General features: G+C 49.7%; 5 non-coding genes and 1 pseudogene across 5 annotated transcripts; all 6 read right to left on the bottom strand.

Moving 5' to 3' along the window:
• Positions 1-10780: 10780 nt before the first annotated feature.
• On the bottom strand, positions 10781-10944 carry LOC132133990 (U1 spliceosomal RNA). Its single transcript, XR_009429309.1, has one exon. It is a non-coding gene; the product is annotated as a U1 spliceosomal RNA (small nuclear RNA).
• A 352-nt stretch (positions 10945-11296) lies between these two features.
• On the bottom strand, positions 11297-11487 carry LOC132134000 (U2 spliceosomal RNA). The gene has a single exon (XR_009429318.1). It is a non-coding gene; the product is annotated as a U2 spliceosomal RNA (small nuclear RNA).
• Positions 11488-13546: 2059 nt separating this feature from the next.
• Positions 13547-13710, bottom strand: LOC132133989 (U1 spliceosomal RNA). Its single transcript, XR_009429308.1, has one exon. It is a non-coding gene; the product is annotated as a U1 spliceosomal RNA (small nuclear RNA).
• A 351-nt stretch (positions 13711-14061) lies between these two features.
• On the bottom strand, positions 14062-14252 carry LOC132134003 (U2 spliceosomal RNA). The gene has a single exon (XR_009429321.1). It is a non-coding gene; the product is annotated as a U2 spliceosomal RNA (small nuclear RNA).
• Positions 14253-15719: 1467 nt separating this feature from the next.
• On the bottom strand, positions 15720-15883 carry LOC132133992 (U1 spliceosomal RNA). Its single transcript, XR_009429311.1, has one exon. It is a non-coding gene; the product is annotated as a U1 spliceosomal RNA (small nuclear RNA).
• Positions 15884-15950: 67 nt separating this feature from the next.
• LOC132134004 (U2 spliceosomal RNA) lies at positions 15951-16129 on the bottom strand (annotated as a pseudogene).
• Positions 16130-16328: the final 199 nt, after the last annotated feature.

Raw genomic sequence — 16328 nt, 5'->3', positions numbered from 1 at the left:
TTTCCATTTGCATTTTTACTTTCACACACATTTTTTTTCTTCAAGCACACATTAAAACAAGCCATATAATATATAATAAATACACATGGTAAAATGAAAGAAACAATCATTGTTAAAAAAAAAAAAAAATTGATTAAACCACAGTGTTTTGCTTGTTTTTAAAAGTCCATATTTGAGGTGTGTTTAAAAGGTGCGATCGGTTTCAAAAGTAAAATACAAATTTAAAAAAGCAAACAAGCCTCATATGCATGTTAATAAAACCAATTTCATTAATAAAACACAATAAAAACCAATTTATAGGATAAAAACCAAATAAAAAAAAACATCTGTTGTGCAAGACCGGGGGTGAGTCCTTATCAAGTCGGTCTTCACCCCACTCTCCAGAACAGGGACATGAGATGCTGCTTTACAGGCTCAGCGGAGATCCCCTCTCCTCCGGCCCGCTGGCCCGCTGTTCCCGTAGCCAGAATGGTGAGGGTGCATCTACGGGCAGCCAGGGTCGGTGCCTGCCGGGACCCTCTCTGTGCGGCCCCGGCCCCCCCGTCCGAATATCGTCGTCCGGTACCCCTGCAGCATTGATGTTACCTTTAGCTCGCATGCATGGAGGGTTACCGTAACGCGTTTCCCCACCAGCAGGTTTCTGGTGGCCCAGATGGCATCCTTGATGACGTTGAGGGTGAGCCAGAGCGAGGTGAATTCCTGTGCTGTCATGTCCTTCAAGCCCCGGCCCACCCCAAGGATGGCGAGCTGGTACCCGAACTGGGCCCCACCTGCTGGTAGGCACGGGAAATACAAGGGGCCGGTCTTGGCCCACAGGTCCCGCGCAGCACCGCACTCCCAGAGTAGGTGGTGGACGGTCTCCGGGGAATTGCAGCCGGACCGAGGGCAGATGGGGTTTTTGGCCATGCCTCTGGAGTGCATAACCGCCCTGACCGGGAGGATCTCATGAGCCACCATCCATGATAAATCCTTGTGCCTGTTCTGGAGAGCGGGGTGAGCAGCGTTCCTCCAAACTTGTTTGGCCTCACCTAGTGTGAGGCCTGGAACTGGACTCACCGGTTCCCGGTCCTGCACAACAGAAATGAGAGACTTGTGTTTAGTTAAAATGGTGACATCTTCACTCTCTAAAAGATATTTCTTTAAAAAATTTTTTATAAAACTGTACTCTTTAGGCAAGTTAAAAGACACTGGGGTTTTCAAGTCTACTGGTAAAATTTTCAATGTTCTTAGGTAAGACCCCATCCAAAATCGCACCATTGCAGCCGTCTTGTTTTCTTTGGATGGGGTCATGGCATAACTAATGTGCAGGGCGGTGAAGCGGCTGCCTAAAAACAGGTGGGGGTCTGGGAGGCCTTTTCCACCGTTCTCTGGCCTTTTCTTGATGGTCTCCCTCTTCAGGCGCTCCCACTTGGACCCCCACAGGAAATAAAACACCGCCCTCTCCAGTCTCACCAGGAACCGCCGAGGGGGGCTAAAAACAGAACAGACAAGTAAAATCAGAGGTAAAATCACAGATTTAAAAATTAAAATTTTACCTTCAATTGTCAACTGTCTTAGTCCCCAAAACCCCAGTCTTTTCCTAGCTTTCCCTAGCAAGTCAGTCCAGTTGTCTCGTCCACCTCCGTCTTTATCAAATTTAACGCCTAAAATCTTAAAATCATTGTCTTTAAAAACCAAATCAAGTCCTCCTGTGTCCGCGTCTCCCCACGGCCCGAAGAGCTGGGCCTCGGACTTGTTTCTATTGAGTTTGGCGCCCGAGGCCCGACCGTACCAGTCAGTCAAGTCCAGTGCTCTTCGTATGGATAAAAGGTCCGTGGCTAAAAGAGTTACGTCGTCCATGTATAAAGCACAGGTCGCCGTCAGTCCACCCGTCCCAGGAACGTCCAGTCCTTTGATCCATTTGTCCCTTCTCAAGATCTGTGCCAGTGGCTCAATGCAAGCCACATACAGAAGAGGAGATAAAGGACAACCCTGACGGACACCACTGTGTATGTTCACAGCTTTGGAAAGATGCCCATTTATTAGAATTTTGCTGACTATTCCCTTGTACAGCAGTCCCACCCAGGCTATAAACCTCTCTGGAAACCCCATTTTATCCAGTACCTGGAAGAGGTACTGGTGCGAGACTCGATCAAATGCTTTTTCAAAATCTAAATTTAGGACTACTAGCCGAATATTTCTGTCTCTCGCGTAACAGATGGCGTCTCTAATCAGCACTAGGTTGTCTGTTATCTTTCTTCCGGGCACAGCAGAAGCTTGATCCGGGTGGATCACGTCCTCTAAAACAGTCGACATGCGTGTCGCTAAAATCTTACTAAAAAGTTTACCATCGAAATTTAAAAGCGTGATTGGTCTCCAATTTTTTAAGTCAGTCCTGTCCCCTTTTTTGTACAGTAAAGACACTATCCCTATCCTAAAACTGTCGGGTAGTCTGTCAAGAGTCTCAAAGTTGTTAAAAACAGCCAATAATTCATGTGCTAAAATATCCCAAAAAGTAAGATAAAACTCTAGGGGAAGTCCATCTGCTCCTGGGGACTTCCCCTTTTTAAAACCTTTAAGAGCTTTATGTAATTCTAAAATATTAAAATCTTGGGATAAAAACTTATTTTGGCCATTAACATTCTTGACTAAAAAATGTAAAACTTCCCTTGCCGTATCGTCGTGTACATCTTTTTTACAATACAAATCCTCATAAAATCCCTCTACATTTTTTAAAATCTCTTCTGTTGTGTTTGCATCCCTCCCTCCTACCTTAACACTGGTTATTGCCCCTCCCCTTGTTATTATCTTTTTAAAAAAGTAACTTGTACACTTTTCACCTTCCTCTATTTCTCTTTCTTTGCTTCTTAAAATAACACCTTTACTTTGGATACGAGATAAAACTGACATTTCTTTTTTTACATCTGTTATTTCTTGGCTAAAATCAAAACCATTATTTAAAAGATTAAAATATCTTTGTAATCTTTTTTGCAACCCCATCATGCATCTCTTTTCCCTATTCTTTTTATCTTTCCCTACCTTCCTAAAAAACTGTCTTGTCCGGTCCTTTACCATTTCCCACCACTGTGCACGTGTCTCATAAAAGTCTTGGAGGGTCTGCCATTGGCTGAACTGCTCCCTATATTCTCTAACCACTTCTTCATCCACCAATAGGGAACAGTTCAGCTTCCACATCCCTCCTCCTACCGTCACACCCGGGGAAAGTGAAAGGGTGCAAGACAGCATCATGTGATCAGAAAAAAAGAGAGGGGTCAATGTTGCATCGGTTGGCGGGCAGTCCCTTGTAAAAACATAGTCAATTCGAGAGGCTCTGGCGCCATCACCACTGAACCAGGTGAAGCCCTCCTCTCTTTGATGCAGTTGTTTAAAACAGTCAACTAACTTAAAATCCTTGACTAAATTTTGTAATAAAACCGATGTCTTATCGACCTTAAAATCTTCTCCTACTCTCTTCCTATCTGTTTTTGATAAAACACAGTTAAAATCCCCTGCTACTATTAGGGGAGCCCTGCCTAACATGTGGGGCTGCAGGTCTTCTAAAAGCTCATACCTGTCATTTTTTTCTGTAAAACCATACACGTTAAGAACCTTAAAATCTCTCCCTAAAAAAGTCAGGTTTGCTAAAAGAGCCCGCCCTTCCCTCACCACAGTGCTATCCTTCACCGTGATGTTTGAATTTTTTATTAAAATAGCGACACCATCATTCTTGTTGAAGTTAGAGCCACTCCATATTGAGGGCCCCATGGTCCACATCTCCTCCAACTTCCTGTGGTTACTTAAAAAGGGCAGAGCACACTCTTGCAGTAAAAACAAATCTGACTTAAAAGACTTTAAAAGGGATAAAATGCTCTGTGCTCGCAAGGTGGACCTCACACTTCTTACATTTATGGTAGAGATAGTGAGGGCCATGAGCAGTATGGTTAAAACAGTATGAGACATTTAAACAGAAGACTAAAAGACTACAAAAATATGCTTAAAATCATGTTTTATCTTGTTTCACCTGCTCTTCCTTTCTCCCAGATGAACTGGGGCCCGGAGAGCAGGTGCTCGACACATCGGGTGCTACAGAGAAACCCTCTTGTAACTCCCTAGGCGACGATGTTCTTAGCTTGATGTGCAAAAAGGAAACCTCATTTGGGGATTCTAGGGGCCACATACGTTTTTGATCTTCCAAATCGGAACTATCAAGCCGCTGTGCTGCCCTAGCTTTTTTCTCCTCTGTTTCCACCAGAGGAGATCCCGCAGGTCTTTTTTGCACTTGAGCATTTGGGAGTGAACACTCAAATTCACTCCCACTGGATTCCTGCACCAAATCTGACACCGTTTCTAGGGAAGAGCTTGTTTCTTCCTCGCTCACTTCTCCTTCCGTGACTTTTTCCAGTTCAATATCTGACTCCGCCCCTGTGGCCGCCCCACTTCCTCCTTCCTGCCCAATCCCTGAGGCCGGCTGGGGATTTGAAATTCCCGCCAAAACCTCAGGGACAGCCTCCTCTTTCCTTTGTTCATTCGTTTGTTGCCCATGTGGGGCGGCCATTTTGAGCTTGTTGGCAAAACTTTTAGGGCAGTCTCTGTAGAGATGGTTTGTTTCTCCACAAAGATTACACCGTCTGCCATTGGTACAATCATCAAAACTGTGACCAATTTCTCTACACTTCCCACATATTAACTCTTGGCATGCTTCAGCGAGATGACCAAACCTGCAACACTTCCTGCAGAGTTTGGGCATTCCTTGATAATGTATGTAGCCTCTGTTCTCTCCGAGCACAATCATGGAAGGCAGATGTTTCAGGCCCTGGTAGCCCCCAGCGTCTTCCCATTGTTTAATGGGAATTCGCCAGGAGCATGTCCAAATGCCATCTTCATCCAACACTTTGACAGGCTGGCCTCGAACAGTGCAAAATCTACCCAACCAAACACAAATATCATCTCCAGTCACTGTTTCATTGAACATCCTGACAATCACAGTTTTAAGTGTGTTATCCGAAAGTTTCTCGACAGTGAACATGGAGAACTGGGCTTTAACTGAATCAAACCTTTGCCAAAAGTCATTAAGCAGGGAAGCGGTTTTAAAACTGACATCAAATCCTTTGTTCAAGGGCAGAGTCATCAAACAATTCAGGTCGTCAGATCTAAAAGCTAAGGTCTTTTGGATCAGCTTCCTTGAAAAGTCCATACGGGACATTCCAAGGAGCTTCCCCTCAACCTGCCTGAATAAAAAACGCACGCTGTGGTGCCTCCGCACGCCGGCACGGGCAGCCGACATGATGGAGGCACCAACAGCCTTAAAACTTAAAACAACAATAAATACAACAATAAATAACCAAATAAATAATTAAAAGACCTTACCTTAAAACTTGTTGGAGCCCGAAGCAGCAGAATTCAATGTACCTCTCGAAGTTGTGTGACTCAAGATATAAAAAGATCTCAAGTCAGGAAACCTCCAAGAGGCGATCGCAGTCTCAACCGTCCGACAAGATACGTGATCTTAGCCAAAAGGCCGAGAAGCGATGTTGATTTGATGCAGCGGGGAAGAAGCCGGACACGACGATGCCCATCTCGGCTTTGGTAAGTCTGGGAGACCTGAAACGCTGTGTGATGGTAGTACCCTCCCCCGTCTGCAACGTCACCGGGCCTCGCCCCGATCGGCCTGACGCTGGCTCTGCGGCGACAGAGAGTACGGCATCGCTCGTAACTCCCAAACGGTTCGTCGCAAAGCCACGTGCTTTATGTCATCGGAATCCTTGGCTCGAGCCGAACGAGATGCAGGTCTCAGATTGGCTCGTCGCTCTGACGAAATTTTCGGGTATTTGGGATTTTGTCGAAAACCTTCTTTTGCAAACTAGCGGCAGGTATTTGGCCCAGTCCCGCCCAGATCAGCACAGAATGCTTCTCTGGAGTCTGACTGTCAATAATCATCCAAAAAAAGTGGAAATTCCATTCACCTTGGCGAGGGGACCTCAAAACGTGCCAAGGTGGTGTGGCCGAGGTGGCTCAAATGGCTATAACTCCAGGAAGGAGTGAGATCCCTTCACCCAAATCGGCACACCTGTGCAGGGGCTCAGTCAGCGGTCAGGTGTAAAAGGGCGCTGCGACAGGCCACTAGGTGGCGCTGTAAGCGGAAAAATAAGAAAATTGAAATGTAAAAGGACCATCAAACAAAGATGGAAACACCTGAAACGCTGTGTGATGGTAGTACCCTCCCCCGTCTGCAACGTCACCAGGCCTCGCCCCGATCGGCCTGACGCTGGCTCTGCGGCGACAGAGAGTACGGCATCGCTCGTAACTCCCAAACGGTTCGTCGCAGAGCCACGTGCCTTATGTCATCGGAATCCTTGGCTCGAGCCGAACGAGATGCAGGTCTCAGATTGGCTCGTCGCTCTGACGAAATTTTCGGGTATTTGGGATTTTGTCGAAAACCTTCTTTTGCAAACTAGCGGCAGGTATTTGGCCCAGTCCCACCCAGATCAGCACAGAATGCTTCTCTGGAGTCTGACTGTCAATAATCATCCAAAAAAAGTGGAAATTTCCATTCACCTTGGCGAGGGGACCTCAAAATGTGCCAAGGTGGTGTGGCCGAGGTGGCTCAAATGGCTATAACTCCAGGAAGGAGTGAGATCCCTTCACCCAAATCGGCACACCTGTGCAGGGGCTCAGTCAGCGGTCAGGTGTAAAAGGGCGCTGCGACAGGCCACTAGGTGGCACTGTAAGCGGAAAAATAAGAAAAATGAAATGTAAAAGGACCATCAAACAAAGATGGAAACACCTGAAACGCTGTGTGATGGTAGTACCCTCCCCCGTCTGCAACGTCACCGGGCCTCGCCCCGATCGGCCTGACGCTGGCTCTGCAGCGACAGAGAGTACGGCATCGCTCGTAACTCCCAAACGGTTCGTCGCAAAGCCACGTGCCTTATGTCATCGGAATCCTTGGCTCGAGCCGAACGAGATGCAGGTCTCAGATTGGCTCGTCGCTCTGACGAAATTTTCGGGTATTTGGGATTTTGTCGAAAACCTTCTTTTGCAAACTAGCGGCAGGTATTTGGCCCAGTCCCACCCAGATCAGCACAGAATGCTTCTCTGGAGTCTGACTGTCAATAATCATCCAAAAAAAGTGGAAATTTCCATTCACCTTGGCGAGGGGACCTCAAAACGTGCCAAGGTGGTGTGGCCGAGGTGGCTCAAATGGCTATAACTCCAGGAAGGAGTGAGATCCCTTCACCCAAATCGGCACACCTGTGCAGGGGCTCAGTCAGCGGTCAGGTGTAAAAGGGCGCTGCGACAGGCCACTAGGTGGCGCTGTAAGCGGAAAAATAAGAAAATTGAAATGTAAAAGGACCATCAAACAAAGATGGAAACACCTGAAACGCTGTGTGATGGTAGTACCCTCCCCCGTCTGCAACGTCACTGGGCCTCGCCCCGATCGGCCTGACGCTGGCTCTGCGGCGACAGAGAGTACGGCATCGCTCGTAACTCCCAAACGGTTCGTCGCAGAGCCACGTGCCTTATGTCATCGGAATCCTTGGCTCGAGCCGAACGAGATGCAGGTCTCAGATTGGCTCGTCGCTCTGACGAAATTTTCGGGTATTTGGGATTTTGTCGAAAACCTTCTTTTGCAAACTAGCGGCAGGTATTTGGCCCAGTCCCACCCAGATCAGCACAGAATGCTTCTCTGTAGTCTGACTGTCAATAATCATCCAAAAAAAGTGGAAATTTCCATTCACCTTGGCGAGGGGACCTCAAAACGTGCCAAGGTGGTGTGGCCGAGGTGGCTAAAATGGCTATAACTCCAGGAAGGAGTGAGATCCCTTCACCCAAATCGGCACACCTGTGCAGGGGCTCAGTCAGCGGTCAGGTGTAAAAGGGCGCTGCGACAGGCCACTAGGTGGCGCTGTAAGCGGAAAAATAAGAAAATTGAAATGTAAAAGGACCATCAAACAAAGATGGAAACACCTGAAACGCTGTGTGATGGTAGTACCCTCCCCCGTCTGCAACGTCACCGGGCCTCGCCCCGATCGGCCTGACGCTGGCTCTGCGGCGACAGAGAGTACGGCATCGCTCGTAACTCCCAAACGGTTCGTCGCAGAGCCACGTGCCTTATGCCTAGGTGTAAAAGGGCGCTGCGACAGGCCACTAGGTGGCGCTGTAAGCGGAAAAATAAGAAAATTGAAATGTAAAAGGACCATCAAACAAAGATGGAAACACCTGAAACGCTGTGTGATGGTAGTACCCTCCCCCGTCTGCAACGTCACCGGGCCTCGCCCCGATCGGCCTGACGCTGGCTCTGCGGCGACAGAGAGTACGGCATCGCTCGTAACTCCCAAACGGTTCGTCGCAGAGCCACGTGCCTTATGTCATCGGAATCCTTGGCTCGAGCCGAACGAGATGCAGGTCTCAGATTGGCTCGTCGCTCTGACGAAATTTTCGGATATTTGGGATTTTGTCGAAAACCTTCTTTTGCAAACTAGCGGCAGGTATTTGGCCCAGTCCCACCCAGATCAGCACAGAATGCTTCTCTGGAGTCTGACTGTCAATAATCATCCAAAAAAAGTGGAAATTTCCATTCACCTTGGCGAGGGGACCTCAAAACGTGCCAAGGTGGTGTGGCCGAGGTGGCTCAAATGGCTATAACTCCAGGAAGGAGTGAGATCCCTTCACCCAAATCAGCACACCTGTGCAGGGGCTCAGTCAGCGTTCAGGTGTAAAAGGGCGCTGCGACAGGCCACTAGGTGGCGCTGTAAGAGGAAAAATAAGAAAATTGAAATGTAAAAGGACCATCAAACAAAGATGGAAACACCTGAAACGCTGTGTGATGGTAGTACCCTCCCCTGTCTGCAACGTCACCGGGCCTCGCCCCGATCGGCCTGACGCTGGCTCTGCGGCGACAGAGAGTACGGCATCGCTCGTAACTCCCAAACGGTTCGTCGCAGAGCCACGTGCCTTATGTCATCAGAATCCTTGGCTCGAGCCGAACGAGATGCAGGTCTCAGATTGGCTTGTCGCTCTGACGAAATTTTCGGGTATTTGGGATTTTGTCGAAAACCTTCTTTTGCAAACTAGCGGCAGGTATTTGGCCCAGTCCCACCCAGATCAGCACAGAATGCTTCTCTGGAGTCTGACTGTCAATAATCATCCAAAAAAAGTGGAAATTTCCATTCACCTTGGCGAGGGGACCTCAAAACGTGCCAAGGTGGTGTGGCCGAGGTGGCTCAAATGGCTATAACTCCAGGAAGGAGTGAGATCCCTTCACCCAAATTGGCACACCTGTGCAGGGGCTCAGTCAGCGGTCAGGTGTAAAAGGGCGCTGCGACAGGCCACTAGGTGGCGCTGTAAGCGGAAAAATAAGAAAATTGAAATGTAAAAGGACCATCAAACAAAGATGGAAACACCTGAAATGCTGTGTGATGGTAGTACCCTCCCCCGTCTGCAACGTCACCGGGCCTCGCCCCGATCGGCCTGACGCTGGCTCTGCGGCGACAGAGAGTACGGCATCGCTCGTAACTCCCAAACGGTTCGTCGCAGAGCCACGTGCCTTATGTCATCGGAATCCTTGGCTCGAGCCGAACGAGACGCAGGTCTCAGATTGGCTCGTCGCTCTGACGAAATTTTCGGGTATTTGGGATTTTGTCGAAAACCTTCTTTTGCAAACTAGCGGCAGGTATTTGGCCCAGTCCCACCCAGATCAGCACAGAATGCTTCTCTGGAGTCTGACTGTCAATAATCATCCAAAAAAAGTGGAAATTTCCATTCACCTTGGCGAGGGGACCTCAAAACGTGCCAAGGTGGTGTGGCCGAGGTGGCTCAAATGGCTATAACTCCAGGAAGGAGTGAGATCCCTTCACCCAAATTGGCACACCTGTGCAGGGGCTCAGTCAGCGGTCAGGTGTAAAAGGGCGCTGCGACAGGCCACTAGGTGGCGCTGTAAGCGGAAAAATAAGAAAATTGAAATGTAAAAGGACCATCAAACAAAGATGGAAACACCTGAAATGCTGTGTGATGGTAGTACCCTCCCCCGTCTGCAACGTCACCGGGCCTCGCCCCGATCGGCCTGACGCTGGCTCTGCGGCGACAGAGAGTACGGCATCGCTCGTAACTCCCAAACGGTTCGTCGCAGAGCCACGTGCCTTATGTCATCGGAATCCTTGGCTCGAGCCGAACGAGACGCAGGTCTCAGATTGGCTCGTCGCTCTGACGAAATTTTCGGGTATTTGGGATTTTGTCGAAAACCTTCTTTTGCAAACTAGCGGCAGGTATTTGGCCCAGTCCCACCCAGATCAGCACAGAATGCTTCTCTGGAGTCTGACTGTCAATAATCATCCAAAAAAAGTGGAAATTTCCATTCACCTTGGCGAGGGGACCTCAAAACGTGCCAAGGTGGTGTGGCCGAGGTGGCTCAAATGGCTATAACTCCAGGAAGGAGTGAGATCCCTTCACCCAAATCGGCACACCTGTGCAGGGGCTCAGTCAGCGGTCAGGTGTAAAAGGGCGCTGCGACAGGCCACTAGGTGGCGCTGTAAGCGGAAAAGAACTAATATGATTTGAAAAAGCACAACGAAAAACAAACATGGAGACAGCTACAGCTAGGCTGCAGTCAATCCAATTGACTTGCAAAGTGAGGTCTGTGCAAAATTCGAACTAAACCACACACCAGGGACCGATATTTCAAGAGCGTAAGTGATTTTGTTTCATGAGCTCAAAACACATACCCAGCATGTGGCAGGGCTCATCATTCTGAAACTAAAGAGTAACTGAGATAGATCTTTCTGCTTTGTTTCACCAGTTAATTCAGGGGAGAGCGCGAACGCAGTCCCCCACTACCATAAATTATGCAGTCGAGATTCCCACATTTGGGGAATTCGCAGGGGTCAGCATGGCCGTAGTGCAATGGACAAGCCTCGCCCTGGGTGAACCGCCTTCTTGATCATGGTGTCTCCCCTGCCAGGTAAGTATGAAGACCCAGGCGGCCAGCCAGAGGTACAATTTGCGTCTCTACCATCCTCACCAATGGTTAGCCCTCCGTAAACCCCAACAAAGGAAGGATGGGCGACTTCCATTACTGGCCTGGAAACTGCTTCCCAACGCTGGTTTTAGTTGACTCCCTTTAACCAAACACACCGAATTCGATACATCACCTCGTCAGTGAAAGACTCCGAGACCTCAGGTGGGAGCATCGTTAGTGGAAGAGTCCAACACCTCAGGGGGGTGCCTCAGAAGAGAGTCCGCAATAAACCACAGGACCTGCAAAGGCAGACCTCATTACTTGCACTGCTATTCGTCACAATAAATGGCATTCCCGAAAACGGGAAAGCACACCGTTCCTGGAGACACTGCAATACCAGGCCGATGCGTGGAATGGACGGAGCAAGCCCCGGCTCCAGCTCCGTGATCTAAAAATCCATTTAATATGTAGTCCCCGGATGGGGGACGTATCAGATATTAAACTGATAAGAACAGATACTACACTTGATCTTAGCCAAAAGGCCGAGAAGCGATGTTGATTTGATGCAGCGGGGAAGAAGCCGGACACGACGATGCCCATCTCGGCTTTGGTAAGTCTGGGAGACCTGAAACGCTGTGTGATGGTAGTACCCTCCCCCGTCTGCAACGTCACCGGGCCTCGCCCCGATCGGCCTGACGCTGGCTCTGCGGCGACAGAGAGTACGGCATCGCTCGTAACTCCCAAACGGTTCGTCGCAGAGCCACGTGCCTTATGTCATCGGAATCCTTGGCTCGAGCCGAACGAGATGCAGGTCTCAGATTGGCTCGTCGCTCTGACGAAATTTTCGGGTATTTGGGATTTTGTCAAAAACCTTCTTTTGCAAACTAGCGGCAGGTATTTGGCCCAGTCCCACCCAGATCAGCACAGAATGCTTCTCTGGAGTCTGACTGTCAATAATCATCCAAAAAAAGTGGAAATTTCCATTCACCTTGGCGAGGGGACCTCAAAACGTGCCAAGGTGGTGTGGCCGAGGTTGCTCAAATGGCTATAACTCCAGGAAGGAGTGAGATCCCTTCACCCAAATCGGCACACCTGTGCAGGGGCTCAGTCAGCGGTCAGGTGTAAAAGGGGGCTGCGACAGGCCACTAGGTGGCACTGTAAGCGGAAAAATAAGAAAAATGAAATGTAAAAGGACCATCAAACAAAGATGGAAACACCTGAAACGCTGTGTGATGGTAGTACCCTCCCCCGTCTGCAACGTCACCGGGCCTCGCCCCGATCGGCCTGACGCTGGCTCTGCGGCGACAGAGAGTACGGCATCGCTCGTAACTCCCAAACGGTTCGTCGCAAAGCCACGTGCTTTATGTCATCGGAATCCTTGGCTCGAGCCGAACGAGATGCAGGTCTCAGATTGGCTCGTCGCTCTGACGAAATTTTCGGGTATTTGGGATTTTGTCGAAAACCTTCTTTTGCAAACTAGCGGCAGGTATTTGGCCCAGTCCCGCCCAGATCAGCACAGAATGCTTCTCTGGAGTCTGACTGTCAATAATCATCCAAAAAAAGTAGAAATTCCATTCACCTTGGCGAGGGGACCTCAAAACGTGCCAAGGTGGTGTGGCCGAGGTGGCTCAAATGGCTATAACTCCAGGAAGGAGTGAGATCCCTTCACCCAAATCGGCACACCTGTGCAGGGGCTCAGTCAGCGGTCAGGTGTAAAAGGGCGCTGCGACAGGCCACTAGGTGGCGCTGTAAGCGGAAAAATAAGAAAAATGAAATGTAAAAGGACCATCAAACAAAGATGGAAACACCTGAAACGCTGTGTGATGGTAGTACCCTCCCCCGTCTGCAACGTCACCGGGCCTCGCCCCGATCGGCCTGACGCTGGCTCTGCGGCGACAGAGAGTACGGCATCGCTCGTAACTCCCAAACGGTTCGTCGCAGAGCCACGTGCCTCATGTCATCGGAATCCTTGGCTCGAGCCGAACGAGATGCAGTTCTCAGATTGGCTCGTCGCTCTGACGAAATTTTCGGGTATTTGGGATTTTGTCGAAAACCTTCTTTTGCAAACTAGCGGCAGGTATTTGGCCCAGTCCCACCCAGATCAGCACAGAATGCTTCTCTGGAGTCTGACTGTCAATAATCATCCAAAAAAAGTGGAAATTTCCATTTACCTTGGCGAGGGGACCTCAAAACGTGCCAAGGTGGTGTGGCCGAGGTGGCTCAAATGGCTATAACTCCAGGAAGGAGTGAGATCCCTTCACCCAAATCGGCACACCTGTGCAGGGGCTCAGTCAGCGGTCAGGTGTAAAAGGGCGCTGCGACAGGCCACTAGGTGGCGCTGTAAGCGGAAAAGACCTAATATGATTTGAAAAAGCACAACGAAAAACAAACATGGAGACAGCTACAGCTAGGCTGCAGTCAATCCAATCGACTTGCAAAGTGAGGTCTGTGCAAAATTCGAACTAAACCACACACCAGGGACCGATATTTCAAGAGCGTAAGTGATTTTGTTTCATGAGCTCAAAACACATACCCAGCATGTGGCAGGGCTCATCATTCTGAAACTAAAGAGTAACTGAGATAGATCTTTCTGCTTTGTTTCACCAGTTAATTCAGGGGAGAGCGCGAACGCAGTCCCCCACTACCATAAATTATGCAGTCGAGATTCCCACATTTGGGGAATTCGCAGGGGTCAGCATGGCCGTAGTGCAATGGACAAGCCTCGCCCTGGGTGAACCGCCTTCTTGATCATGGTGTCTCCCCTGCCAGGTAAGTATGAAGACCCAGGCGGCCAGCCAGAGGTAGAATTTGCGTCTCTACCATCCTCACCAACGGTTAGCCCTCCGTAAACCCCAACAAAGGAAGGATGGGCGACTTCCATTACTGGCCTGGAAACTGCTTCCCAACGCTGGTTTTAGTTGACTCCCTTTAACCAAACACACCGAATTCGATACATCACCTCATCAGTGAAAGACTCCGAGACCTCAGGTGGGAGCATCGTTAGTGGAAGAGTCCAACACCTCAGGGGGTGCCTCAGAAGAGAGTCCGCAATAAACCACAGGACCTGCAAAGGCAGACCTCATTACTTGCACTGCTATTCGTCACAATAAATGGCATTCCCGAAAACGGGAAAGCACACCGTTCCTGGAGACACTGCAATACCAGGCCGATGCGTGGAATGGACGGAGCAAGCCCCGGCTCAAGCTCCGTGATCTAAAAATCCATTTAATATGTAGTCCCCGGATGGGGGACGTATCAGATATTAAACTGATAAGAACAGATACTACACTTGATCTTAGCCAAAAGGCCGAGAAGCGGTGTTGATTTGATGCAGCGGGGAAGAAGCCGGACACGACGATGCCCATCTCGGCTTTGGTAAGTCTGGGAGACCTGAAACGCTGTGTGATGGTAGTACCCTCCCCCGTCTGCAACGTCACCGGGCCTCGCCCCGATCGGCCTGACGCTGGCTCTGCGGCGACAGAGAGTACGGCATCGCTCGTAACTCCCAAACGGTTCGTCGCAAAGCCACGTGCTTTATGTCATCGGAATCCTTGGCTCGAGCCGAACGAGATGCAGGTCTCAGATTGGCTCGTCGCTCTGACGAAATTTTCGGGTATTTGGGATTTTGTCGAAAACCTTCTTTTGCAAACTAGCGGCAGGTATTTGGCCCAGTCCCGCCCAGATCAGCACAGAATGCTTCTCTGGAGTCTGACTGTCAATAATCATCCAAAAAAAGTGGAAATTCCATTCACCTTGGCGAGGGGACCTCAAAACGTGCCAAGGTGGTGTGGCCGAGGTGGCTCAAATGGCTATAACTCCAGGAAGGAGTGAGATCCCTTCACCCAAATCGGCACACCTGTGCAGGGGCTCAGTCAGCGGTCAGGTGTAAAAGGGCGCTGCGACAGGCCACTAGGTGGCGCTGTAAGCGGAAAAATAAGAAAATTGAAATGTAAAAGGACCATCAAACAAAGATGGAAACACCTGAAACGCTGTGTGATGGTAGTACCCTCCCCCGTCTGCAACGTCACCGGGCCTCGCCCCGATCGGCCTGACGCTGGCTCTGCGGCGACAGAGAGTACGGCATCGCTCGTAACTCCCAAACGGTTCGTCGCAGAGCCACGTGCCTTATGTCATCGGAATCCTTGGCTCGAGCCGAACGAGATGCAGGTCTCAGATTGGCTCGTCGCTCTGACTAAATTTTCGGGTATTTGGGATTTTGTCGAAAACCTTCTTTTGCAAACTAGCGGCAGGTATTTGGCCCAGTCCCACCCAGATCAGCACAGAATGCTTCTCTGGAGTCTGACTGTCAATAATCATCCAAAAAAAGTGGAAATTTCCATTCACCTTGGCGAGGGGACCTCAAAACGTGCCAAGGTGGTGTGGCCGAGGTGGCTCAAATGGCTATAACTCCAGGAAGGAGTGAGATCCCTTCACCCAAATCGGCACACCTGTGCAGGGGCTCAGTCAGCGGTCAGGTGTAAAAGGGCGCTGCGACAGGCCACTAGGTGGCGCTGTAAGCGGAAAAGACCTAATATGATTTGAAAAAGCACAACGAAAAACAAACATGGAGACAGCTACAGCTAGGCTGCAGTCAATCCAATCGACTTGCAAAGTGAGGTCTGTGCAAAATTCGAACTAAACCACACACCAGGGACCGATATTTCAAGAGCGTAAGTGATTTTGTTTCATGAGCTCAAAACACATACCCAGCATGTGGCAGGGCTCATCATTCTGAAACTAAAGAGTAACTGAGATAGATCTTTCTGCTTTGTTTCACCAGTTAATTCAGGGGAGAGCGCGAACGCATTCCCCCACTACCATAAATTATGCAGTCGAGATTCCCACATTTGGGGAATTCGCAGGGGTCAGCATGGCCGTAGTGCAATGGACAAGCCTCGCCCTGGGTGAACCGCCTTCTTGATCATGGTGTCTCCCCTGCCAGGTAAGTATGAAGACCCAGGCGGCCAGCCAGAGGTACAATTTGCGTCTCTACCATCCTCACCAACGGTTAGCCCTCCGTAAACCCCAACAAAGGAAGGATGGGCGACTTCCATTACTGGCCTGGAAACTGCTTCCCAACGCTCCGTGATCTAAAAATCCATTTAATATGTAGTCCCCGGATGGGGGACGTATCAGATATTAAACTGATAAGAACAGATACTACACTTGATCTTAGCCAAAAGGCCGAGAAGCGATGTTGATTTGATGCAGCGGGGAAGAAGCCGGACACGACGATGCCCATCTCGGCTTTGGTAAGTCTGGGAGACCTGAAACGCTGTGTGATGGTAGTACCCTCCCCCGTCTGCAACGTCACCGGGCCTCGCCCCGATTGGCCTGACGCTGGCTCTGCGGCGACAGAGAGTACGGCATCGCTCGTAACTCCCAAACGGTTCGT

The sequence above is a fragment of the Carassius carassius genome, unplaced genomic scaffold (assembly GCF_963082965.1).
Source record: "Carassius carassius unplaced genomic scaffold, fCarCar2.1 SCAFFOLD_128, whole genome shotgun sequence".
Taxonomy (NCBI): Eukaryota; Metazoa; Chordata; class Actinopteri; order Cypriniformes; family Cyprinidae; genus Carassius; species Carassius carassius.
Note: the sequence above shows the minus strand (reverse complement) of the source record. Positions and strands in the feature narration are given on the sequence as shown.